This window comes from Vicugna pacos, chromosome 36 (assembly GCF_048564905.1).
Source record: "Vicugna pacos chromosome 36, VicPac4, whole genome shotgun sequence".
Taxonomy (NCBI): Eukaryota; Metazoa; Chordata; class Mammalia; order Artiodactyla; family Camelidae; genus Vicugna; species Vicugna pacos.
The window spans coordinates 8,069,956-8,082,173 of NC_133022.1; the positions used below are offsets into that span (position 1 = coordinate 8,069,956).

The following is a 12,218-nucleotide window of genomic DNA, read 5'->3' on the forward strand; positions in this document are numbered from 1 at the left end:
CTCTATACGCACTTTTGTAAGAGTTTTTATCATAAATGGATGAACTTTATCAAATGCCTTTTCCAAATCTATTGAGATTATCATGCAGTGTTTGGCCTTGCTTTTGTGGATGTGGTGTATCACATTGATTGACTTGTGTCTGTTAAACCATCCTTGTGTTCCTGGGATGAACCCAACTTGATCATGATGTATGATCTTTATTATGTGCTGTTGGATTCTGTTGGCTAATGTTTTGCTGAGGATTTTTACACCTATGTTCCCGTAGTGATATTGGCCTGTTATCTTCTTTCTTGATAGTGTCTTTGTCTGGTTTTGGTGTCAGGGTAATGGGGGCTTCATAGAATGAGTTTGGGAGTACTCCGTCCTTTTCAATCTTTTGAAGAGTTTGAGAAGGGCTATTACGTCTTCTTCATTGTATGTTAATAGAAGTCTCTAGTGAAGCCATCTGGTCCTGGATTTTTGTTTTCAGGGAGATGTTTTGCTTTTGTTTCTGTTTTTGCTTTATTGCTAATTCTGTTTCATTTCTAGTGACTGGTCTGTGATTCAGTCTTGGTGGACTACATATTTCCAGAAAATTGTCCATTAATTCTAGGTTGTCCAATTTGTTTCCATGTAATTCTTTATAGTATTCCCATGATATTTTGAATTTCTGTGGAATCTGTTGTAGGAGGCTAATTATTGTTTACAAGATTGCCCTAGTGTATTTCATGCTCAGTAAAGCAATTGCTTATAACTAGTAAACTGAGTAGATTATTTCTAAGTCTTACTATTTTTAGCCTTTGCCCCAAAATGAATTGTGAATCATCACATCCCTTTAAAAAAGCTTTGTTTCATTGAGGGCTTAGAGGCAAAACAGGACCCTGGGGTTGTTCCTAGGAAAAACCAACAGGTGGGAATGGACATGCTCATTGGGGGTGATGACCGCCATCCATTCATCTAGAACTGCTAATATGTTACTATATACATTGAGCTCTCTTCAGCTTTTTTTATTCTATCATATTGAAGTACATACCTTTTCTTATACCAGTACCATACTATCTTTATTACATTAGCTTTATATTAAGTCTTGAAATCAAACAGTGCAACTTAGTTTTTTTCAAAATTATTTAGAGTGTTCTAGGTCTAGTGTTCTTTTTTTTTTAACATTTTTTATTGATTTATAATCATTTTACAATGTTGTGTCAAATTCCAGTGTTCAGCACAAATTTTCAGTTATTCATGGACATATACACACTCATTGTCACATTTTTTTCTCTGTGAGTTATCTAACATTTTGTGTATATTTCCCTGTGCTATACAGTGTAATCTTGTTTATCTATTCTACAATTTTGAAATCCCAGTCTATCCCTTCCCACCCTCCACCACCCTGGTAACCACAAGTCTCTATTCTCTGTCTATGAGTCTATTTCTCTCCTGTATTTATGCTTTGTTTTTGTTTGTTTGTTTGTTTTTGTTTTTTAGATTCCACATATGAGCGATCTCATATGGTATTTTTCTTTCTCTTTCTGGCTTACTTCACTTAGAATGACATTCTCTAGGAGCACCCATGTTGCTGCATATGGCGTTATGTTGTCAGTTTTTATGGCTGAGTAGTATTCCATTGTATAAATATACCACTTCTTCTTTATCCAGTCACCTGTTGATGGACATTTAGGCTGTTTCCATGTTTTGGCTATTGTAAATAGTGCTGCTATGAACATTGGGGTGCAGGTGTCATCCTGAAGTAGATTTCCTTCTGGATACAAGCCCAGAAGTGGGATTCCTGGGTCACATGGTAAGACTATTCCTAGTCTTTTGAGGAATCTCCACACTGTTTTCCATAGTGGCTGCACCAAACTGCATTCCCACCAGCAGTGTAGGAGGGTTCCCCTTTCTCCACAGCCTCTCCAGCATTTGTCATTTGTGGATTTTTGAATGACGGCCATTCTGACTGGTGTGAGGTGATACCTCATTGTAGTTTTGATTTGCACTTCTCTGATAATTAGTGATATTGAGCATTTTTTCATGTGCCTGTTGGCCATTTGTATGTCTTCCTTGGAGAATTGCTTGTTTAGGTCTTCTGCCCATTTTTGGATTGGGTTGTTTATTTTTTTCTTATTGAGTTGTATGAGCTGCTTATATATTCTGGAGATCAAGCCTTTGTCGGTTTCACTTGCAAAAATTTTCTCCCATTCTGTAGGTTTTCTTCTTGTTTTATCTCTGGTTTCCTTTGCTGTGCAGAAGCTTGTAAGTTTCATTAGGTCCCATTTGTTTATTCTTGCTTTTATTTCTTCTAGGAGAAAATTTTTGAAATGTATGTCAGATAATGTTTTGCCTATGTTTTCCTCTAGGAGGTTTATTGTATCTTGTCTTATGTTTAAGTCTTGGATCCATTTTGAGTTGATTTTTGTGTATGGTGTAAGGGAGTGTTCTAGCTTCATTGTTTTACATGCTGCTGTCCAGTTTTCCCAACACCATTTGCTGAAGAGACTGTCTTTATTCCATTGTATATTCTTGCCTCCTTTGTCGAAGATGAGTTGACCAAAAGTTTGTGTGTTGATTTCTGGGCTCTCTATTCTGTTTCATTGGTCTATATGTCTGTTTTGGTACCAATACCATGCTGTCTTGATGACTGTAGCTCTATAGTATTGTCTGAGGTCTGGGAGAGTTATTCCTCCAGCCTCTTTCTTTCTCTTCAGTAATGCTTTGGCAATTCTAGGTCTTTGATGGTTGTATATAAATTTCATTATGATTTGTTCTAGTTCTGTGAAATACGTCCTGGGTAACTGGATAGGGATTGCATTAAATCTGTAGATTGCCTTGGGCAGTGTGACCATTTTAACAATATTGATTCTTCCAATCCAAGAGCATGGAATGTCTTCCCAGTTTTTAAAGTCTTCTTTAATTTCCTTCATCAGTGGTTTATAGTTTTCTGTGTCTAATTCTTTCACCTCCTTGGTTAGATTTATTCCCAGATATTTTATTACTTTGGGTGCTATTTTAAAGGGGATTGTTCCTTTACTTTCTTTTTCTCTTGATTTATCATTAGTGTAAAGAAATGCAACTGATTTTTGAACGTTAATTTTGTAACCTGCTACCTTGCTGAATTCTTCGATCAGCTCTAGTAGCTTTTGTGTGGACCTTTTAGGGTTTTCTATATATAGAAACATGTCATCAGCATGGAGCTGGGTCTTGTGTTTTTTGTATTTGTTGCTGTTTTATCCATTCTGCCCATCTCTGCCTCTTATTTGGATAGTTTTTAATAGACCATTGTATATAACGTAATTATGATCTGTTTGGATTTCAAGCTACCCTTGGTGTTACTAGTTTCCTATTTGTCCTGTTTTCTTTGTGTCCTTTTCCTCTTGCCTGCCTTCTTTTAAGTTAAGTCGTTACTGTTGTTTAAATGAATCCCTACTGTCTTCACTCTTGGCTTATTAGCTCTGACTCTGTTAGGTTATATTGGTTGCTCTAGACTTGGCACATCATTTACCGATAATAGTCAATCTTCATATAATATACTAGTTTACATAGAGTGTACAATTCTTGAAAAAATAACCTGCAATTTCTCCCTTCCTATTTAATCCTCCTTTACTTCTTCATACGTTATAATCCCCCATGATACATTATTGTTAGTGTGGTTTAAATAATCATTATCTTTTAAAAATAGTAAAAGTGTGAAACAAACTTTATATTTACCCAAGTATTGATACTTGCTGGCTTGTAATTCCTATGTTTAAATTCAAAAGTCCATCTAGATGGTGTCATTTTCTTTTCGCTTGATGAATTTTCTATTAACATTTCTTACAATGCAGCTCTGTTTCCAGTGACTCCTGTAAGCTTCTGTTTGTCTGTTACTATGTTATCTTTGTTTTTAGTTGGTGTAGAGTTCAATGATAACGTTCCTCTCCCTTGTTAAGGATGTTCCTCCATTGTCTCCTGTTGGACAGTTTCTCAAAAGCAATTTGCTCTCATTCTGTCTTTATTGTTTTTATTGTCTTGTTTTCTCTGACTTTTAAATTCATTTTTTAACATTTTTTGAGTTATAATGATTTTACAGTGTTGTGTAAAATTCCAGTGTAGAGCACAATTTTTCAGTTATACATGAACATATATATTCATTGTCACAATTTTTTCCTCTGTGAGCTACCATAAGATCTTGTATATATTTCCCTGTACCACACAGATTAATCTTGTTTTTCTTTTCTATAATTTTGAAATCCCAGTCTATGTCTTCCAACCCCCTGCCCCCTTGGCAACCACAAGTTTGTATTCTATGTCTGTGAATCTATTTCTGTTTTGTATTTATGCTGTTTTTTTTTTTTAGATTCCACATATGAGTGACGTCATATGGTATTTTTCTTTCTCTTTCTGGCTTACTTCACTTGGAATGATGAGGTGGTGTATTTATACAATGGAATACTACTCAACCATGAAAACTGGGAACATAATGCCATTTGCAGCAATGAGGATGCTCCTGGAGAAAGTCGTTCTAAATAAATTCACTTTTTTATCACTAAATATGATGTGATGTATCATTGTGTGGTTTTCTTTGTATTTATTCTATTGAAGGTTTGTCAATGTTTCTTGGATCTGTGGGAGTATGATTTTTATGAACCTTAAAAAAAATTAGCCATTATTTGAAAAGTAGTTTTCCTGTCCTCTCCCTCTCTCCTGATTTTGACCTCAGTGACATACGTGTTAGAAAACCGAATGTTTTCTGCCCGGTCACTTATACTTTGTCTATTTGTATTTCAGTCTCTTTCTGCTTCAGTTTGGATTGTTTCTATTGTTGATTCTTAGTTTCCTGATTTTCTGCAATGTCTAATCTGCTATAATCCCAGCAGTGTGTTTTTTTTCCAATCTTATATTATTACTTCCTTGGAAGTGCCGTTGCTTTCCTTTCTTTTGAATCTACCGTTGCTCTGCTTCCTTTTGCTCTACCTTTCTACTACATGGAGTATATTTATAATAACTTCTTAATAGCTTTGTTGAATAGATGTATCATTTACCCACTTCGAGTGCATAAACCAATGTCTTTTAGTATAGTAACAGAGTTGGGTACCCATTCACACAATAAACTTTATTTTCATCATCTTTCAGGGAAACTCTGTACCCATTAGCAGTCGCTCGCCATTCTTTCTTCATCCTCTCCGGCCCAGGCAACCACTAGTCTATTTTCTGTCTCTATAGATTTGATTATTCAAGACTCCTCATGTAAATGGAAGCAGATCTTTTGTGACTGCTTTTTTCCCCCCACTTAACATAATGGTTTCAAGTTTCATCCACGTTGTGACATGTTCAGTACTTCATTCTTTTTTTTAATGAAAAACATTCCTCTGTATGAATATGTTACATTTTAGTCATTTGTCAGTTGAATGACCCTTGGATTGTTTCTCCTTTTTGGCTGTTGTGAAAAATGCTGCTGTGAACACTTGTGTGAAGTTTATTGTGTGGACATACACTTTCTTTTCTCTTGGGTGTGTACCTAGAAGTGGAATCCCTGGCTCATATGCTAACTTATGTTTAACCTTTTAAGGAATAACCAAGCTTTTCCCCAAGAAGCTACACCAGTGTAACCTTGTTTAATGGTCTTGTCTGCTAATTCCATTATCTTTTGCCATTTCTGAGTCTGTATCTGTTGATTGTTTCTTTTGCTGGTTCTGGGTCATAATTTTTTCCTTTGCCTGCCTGATCATTTTTGCTTGGATTCCAGACATAGAGTGTTGGGTGCTAGATTTTGCTGTACTCCTTAAAGCAGTGCTGGATGCTCTTCTCACATGCAGTTAAGCTACTGGGACTTAGCTGTATCCTTTTGAATCTAGTTACTAGGTTTTCTTAGGGTATGTCCAGGGCATCTTTTAGTTTATGGATGATTTAGCCCCAATACTTAGGTAGTGCTCTCCTGAGGATTTTATGTGATGCCATGTGTTTTGGGAATTATTTCCACTCTTGCTGGTGGAGCCATGAACCACTCCTAGTTCTGTATGAGCTCTGGGCTTCTTTGTCCAACTGTTTTTTGTTTGTTTTTTTAAATATAATTGTACTGAAGTATAGTCAGTGTACAAAGTTGTGTCAATTTCTGGTGTACAGCACTGTGCTTCAGTCATATAGGAACATGCATACATTCATTTACAGATTCTTTTTCAACATAAGTTACTACAAGGAAGTGAATATAGCTCCCAGTGCTCTACAGTATAAACTTGTTTCCCCTGAATTTGGATGGTGTCCTCTTACACAGATCAGAATTCCACCTGACTCTAGGGACCCTCTGTGCTGCCCGCTCCTTCAAGAGAGGCTGTCCTTCCAAATCCAGCCATTTTGGCCTCCCTGAGTATTGATCTCTACCCCTCAACTCAGTGTGACTGTCATCCTCTTGAGTTTCCCGTTCTCTGTGCTGCGGCTTGGAACCTGCCTTCTGGCACTAAGCTCAGGCAGTCATCGGGCGTGCCTCCCTGCTTTCCCTCTTCTCAGGAATAAAGTTCTATGCTCAGTGGTAGAGCGTGTGCTTATCAGCATGCATGTTGTGCTGGGTCCAATCCCCAGTACCGCCATTAACGTAAATAAATTGACAAACCTAATTACTTCCCCCCAAAGTTACAAACATAAAACCAAATAAAAAGATCATTATTCAGTTTTCTTAGGTAGAATTTTGACAATTTGCACATATGGAGTATATTTAACATATATACATATATACAGAATTCTGCACATATTTATAGTTTACACATATGCACTGAACATTGTTTTTAAGTACAGATTAGAGCTTTAGCTTTTTAAACCTACGTAGTTAAGAAGTGAATAAAGCCAACCACAAAATAAGAATCAAAAGTCTGCAGTAACTTGATCATAAAGGACAGTCAAATATTCTTACACATATTCAAGGAATCATTCATTAAGTTATAAATAATAAGCAGTTCATTTTTATCCTTTTTGTTTTTTAAAGATTTCACATTTAAATGATATCATACAGTATGTTTCTTTCTTTTTCATGCCTACTTTACTTAGAATGATGATGTCCAGGTCCACCCATGTTCTTGCAAATGACATTATTTTATTCTTTTTTTTAGCTGAGTAGTATTCCATTGTATGTATATATGAATGTATAAGTATATGCCATATCTTCTTTAACCAGTCTTCTGTTGATGGACATTTAGGCTGTTTCCATGTTTTGGCTATTGTAAATAGTGCTGCTATGAACATTGGGGTACAGGTGTCTTTCTGAATTTTATTTTACTCCAGGTTTATGCCCAGGAGTGGGATTGCTGGATCACATGGTAAGTCTATTTTTAGCTTTTTAAGGAACTTCCATACTGTCCTCCATAGTGACTGCACAATCCACACTCCCATGAACAGTATAGGATTGTTCCCTTACCTCCACACCCTCTCCAGCATCTATTGCTTGCAGACATTTTAATGATAGTCATTTTAGCTGATGTGAAATGACATCTAATTGTAGTTTTGTTCTACATTTATGTGCCAATTAACAATGTTGATCAATTTCTCGTATGTCTATTGGCCATTTGTATGTCTTCATTGGTGAATTGCTTGTTTTGCTCTTGTGCCCATTTTTAGATAAGTATACTTGCTTTTTTGATTTTAAGTTGTATGTGCTGTTTGTGTATTTTTTAAATTAGTCCCTTGTTGGTCTCACCATTTGCAAATATTTTCTCCCGTTCTGTATGTTAACTTTTTGTTTTTTTTGATGGTATCCTTAGATGTGCAAAAGCATTTAAATTTACTTAGATCTCTTTTGTTTATTTCTGCTTTTATTTCCATTACCACAGGAGCTGGTTCAAAAAATATATTGTTGTGATTTATGTGTGAGAGTGTTCTGCTTGTGTTTTGCTCTAGGACTTTTATAGTATCAGGTCTTATGTTGAGTCTTGAATCCATTTTGAGTTCATTTTTGTATATATGATGTTAGTGAATGTTCTAACCTCTGTCTTTTACAGGTAGCTGTCCAGTTTCCCCATCACCACTTATTGAAGAGACTGTCTTTTCTCCCTTGTGTATCCTTGCCTCCTTTGTCATAGATGAATTGACCATAATCATATGGGTTTACTTCTGGACTTTCAATCCTGTTCCATTTATCTTTGTGTCTGTTTTTGTGTAAGGACCATAATGTTCTGATTACTGTAACTTTGTAGTATAGTCTGAAGTCAGAGAACATGGTTCCCCCATCTCCATTCTTCTTCAAGATTGTTTTGGCTTTTTGGGGTATTTTTTGTGTTTCCATACATACTTAAAATTTTTTTTTGTTTGCAGCTGTTGTGAATAATGTCATTGGTAATTTGATAGGAAGTGTATTGAGTCTGTATGTTGCCTTGGGCATTATGGTTTTCAGGTCACTATTCTTCAAATATTTTATTTATTGCCTGCTACTTTGCCCAGGCACCCCAATTTTCCATGTATTAGTCTGCTAGAAGTTCTCACACAGCTCACTGTTATGGTGTTCAGTTATTCAGTCTTCTTTTCTTGTGTTTCCTTTTGCCTGTCTTTTGTTATCATATCAAAAAGTTGATCAATATTTTTTCTGTAGTTTCTAATTTGCTGTTAATACATTCCTGTGCATTTTTCTTCTTAGAAATTGTATTTTTTACCATTAGAGGTTTGGCCTGAACCTTTCTTATGTGTTCTATGTGTTTATTTATCATGCTTAATATTTTTTCTACCATCTTTAATGTATGGAGTATGGTTATATTAGCTGTCTAGGGTCCTTTTTAAATAATTCTGTCATAAATGTTATCTCTAATTCTGTCTCTTTTTTTAAATGTAAAGTGTTTTTCTTTTTTTATTATTTAATACGCAAAATTATGTAAGTCAATAAACTTTTGAAGAAATTCACATGTTCTAATTCCTTCCACTGCCCATCCCCTTACTTCCTCCTATGTTTCTGTCATAATCTTCAGGATAGCCCTTTCAAAAACAATTTTTGCTCAAGCTCGAAATTTGTATACTGAGAGGCATATGTAGAATAGATAAATAAGATTACACTGTACAGCACAGACAAATAGATACAAGGTCTTGTGGTAGCTCACAGTGAAAAAGGATGTGACAATGAATATATGCATGTTCATGTATAACTGAAAAATTTTGCTATACTCTGGAAATTGACACAGCATTGTAAACTGATTATAACTCAATAAAAAATAGGCAAAGCAGTAATAAACATAAATACATAACTAAATAAAGAATATTTGCTCAATCATCAGTTTTCCTGTCCATCAGTCCATAATTCTTTTAGTTGAGCTTCTTTGATCTCTAGTAAAATATGGACACACTCCTAAATCTCCTCACTTGAAACATTTGGAATCCAATTTCCTCAAGCAGGTTACTTTAGGACTAGTACATATTTGAGGTCAGAGAACCAGGGCCCGGGTTGTGAGTTTTGACAGTTTCTTAACCTGAATTAAGTTCAAATCACAAACATCACACTCTGGAATAGTACTGATTGTTGAGATATGATAATACCTAAGATACAAAAGGTTTTTTTTTTTTTTTAGGTATCTTCATAGTTTATTTAGCAGCTCTGTCTTGTAGCTCTTTCCCACAGATCTAACATGCAGTTCTCGGAGGAAAGGAAACCACACAGTTACTCTGTGAGGCGCTTCCTATGATGTAGGTCTACAGAAAAAGCCCCATCACGTGATTCTCTTTTATTAATTGAAATATATTCATTTTACAATGTTGCATTAATGTCTGGTGTACAGCATAATATGCCAGCCATCCATATACACACATATATTCATTTTCATATTCTCTATCATCTTAGGCCCTTGCAAGACATTGAATATAGTTCCCTTTGCTATACAGAAAACACTTGTTGTTTTTTTTATATAGAGTAGTTAGTATCTGCAAGTCTTGAACTCCCAATTTATCCCTCCCCACCCCCTTCCTCCCAAACAACAATAAGTTTGTTTTTCATTCTGTTTCTAATGATTGATCTTTCTTCTTCTTATGGGTATCTTAGTCAGCCATAGCAACCCTGATAAAATAATGCTGACTGGATGGCTTAAACAAAATAATTTTATTTTTTCTGTTTTGGATGCTAGAAGTCCAGGTTAAAGCTCTGGTAGCATTTTGTTTCACATATCCTTTCCACAGTCTGTACATCTGGGGCAAGACCGAGAGGGGAGATGGGGAGAGAGAGACAGAAAGTGATCAAGCACAATTTCTCTAATGTGTCCTAGTCCTTTGACAAAGATTCCAGGTGCATCAGATTAGGGCCTTACCTTTCGACCTCTTTTAATACTAATTACCTCGGCAAAGGAACAAATACTATCACACTATCACAGTGGAAATTAAGACATTAACATATGAATTTTGGGGAGACATAATCTTTCAGTATACATCATGCATGGTATTTTTTATTTATTTTTTCTTTCTTTGCATTCTTGGTAAATTTTATTAGAAGACAAACAATATGAATTTTACTTTATTGAGTGCCAGATATTTTTATGTTCTTCTCAATATCCCGAAGCTTTGTTCTGGGATGCACTTAACTCATTTGGAGACAGTTTGATATTTTTGAAGCTTTCTTTTAAGCTCTGTTAGTGCTAGACCAGAGAGACCTTCAGTTGAGGGCTCATTTTGCTCCCCTCCTGGGGCAGTAACCTCCTTAGTGCTTTATATACTGTTCTGGGGATTCAGGTTTTGCACTCTGGTGGGGGTGGAGGGGGAGAATTTCAGGCCCTGCATGAGCTCCAAAAATTGTTCCTTTTGCTCCTTTTGGGTGGTTCTTTCTTATTTTTCAGTACTTTCTTCCTTTATATGCAGTGATTAGAACTGTGTTGAACACTCAAGAAGGACCTTTTGCAGAGTTTTGGAACTTTTTCTCTTTAACAACATCTTCTCTGTGGGACTTTGCTCTGTGAATTGTAGTTGCCTTGGACTCCACAGACTCACAAATCCCCCTCCTCAATGAAGGGAGACCACCAGGCTCCCTGTGGGTCCCCACTTCCTGTACTGGGGTTGGGAACGCCCTCCAAGCAGTGAGTCAGGGCAGTGGTCAAGCTTACCCTCATTTGCTTCTCATCACTCAAGGGTCATATTCCAGTGCTCCCTGATATCCACTGTCTGAAAACTTTTCATATGTATTTGTGTATGTTTATGTGTCTGTGTGTGTGTGTATAAATTTTTTCAGGATTATTTTTAGTTGTTCCAAGTGGTCCTTGCCAGTTTGAGCCTGAAATTTTGTTTTTGAATGAAGAAAAGTTCTTCCCAGTGTTTCCTTCAGCTTAGTCTCTCCATATAGAAGATATTTATGACCTTTGAATGATGAGATGACTGACCTGAATGAAATGATCCCACTTATAATCTTTAAATATTTATGAATAAGGGATGTATTGACTCTTTGTGGATTTGGTGACCTGTTTCTGATAGTTATTAAAAGATAATTATAAAAAGAAAAGAAGACTAATGAACTTAAATACAAAACAGAAATAGGCTCACAGACATAGAATGCAAACTTGTGGTTGTCAGGGGGGGTGGGGGATGGAAAGGGACAGACGGGGAGTTTGAGATTTGTAGATACTGACAGGTGTATATAGAAGAGATAAACAAGCTAATACTGTAGAGCACAGGGAAATATATTCAAGATCTTGTAGTAACTCAGAGTGAAATTGAATATGAAAATAAATGAATATATGTATATATATATACTCATATGGGACTGAAAAATTGAGCTGTATGCCAGAAATTGGCACAGCATTGTAAACTGACTATAACTCAATAAAAAATATAATTTAATAAATAGTATATTTGTATATTAATGAAACACATTTTTCATCTTGTGCTTCCTAATGCCACTCGGTATATTGCAGTTTATCTCCAGAGAACCTTGAAATATTTTTCTGTTTCAGAGTTTCCTGTTCCTCTGTGTTGATAGCCTTGCATGTTCATGGTAGTCACAGAGGACTGTGTTAACTTTGGACACTCTGACTAGTCATTCATGCATTGTATCTTTTTCTGAAAAGACTAAACTAACAATTCTGACCCTGTATTTGCAAATTTGGTATTCCCCACAGCGTGATTTCTATGGGAATTCTTTACAGATGGAAATATTATAAAAGTTCTATATGCCAATCTCCAGAAATGGAGCTTTTCTTTACTAAAATCTATGGAATACAAATAGGAATTCCTTGCAATGTGAACTTCCATTTTATAGCTATTAGCCAGATAAACAGAAAACATTTACTCTGATCTCATTGAGATTAGGTTTTTCTTTTAAATCATAA

General features: G+C 35.7%; 1 non-coding gene across 1 annotated transcript; it reads right to left on the reverse strand.

The window, feature by feature from the left end:
• Positions 1-9,509: 9,509 nt before the first annotated feature.
• LOC116277823 (small nucleolar RNA SNORA18) lies at positions 9,510-9,639 on the reverse strand. The gene has a single exon (XR_004187275.1). It is a non-coding gene; the product is annotated as a small nucleolar RNA SNORA18 (small nucleolar RNA).
• Between the last annotated feature and the right edge of the window lie 2,579 nt (positions 9,640-12,218).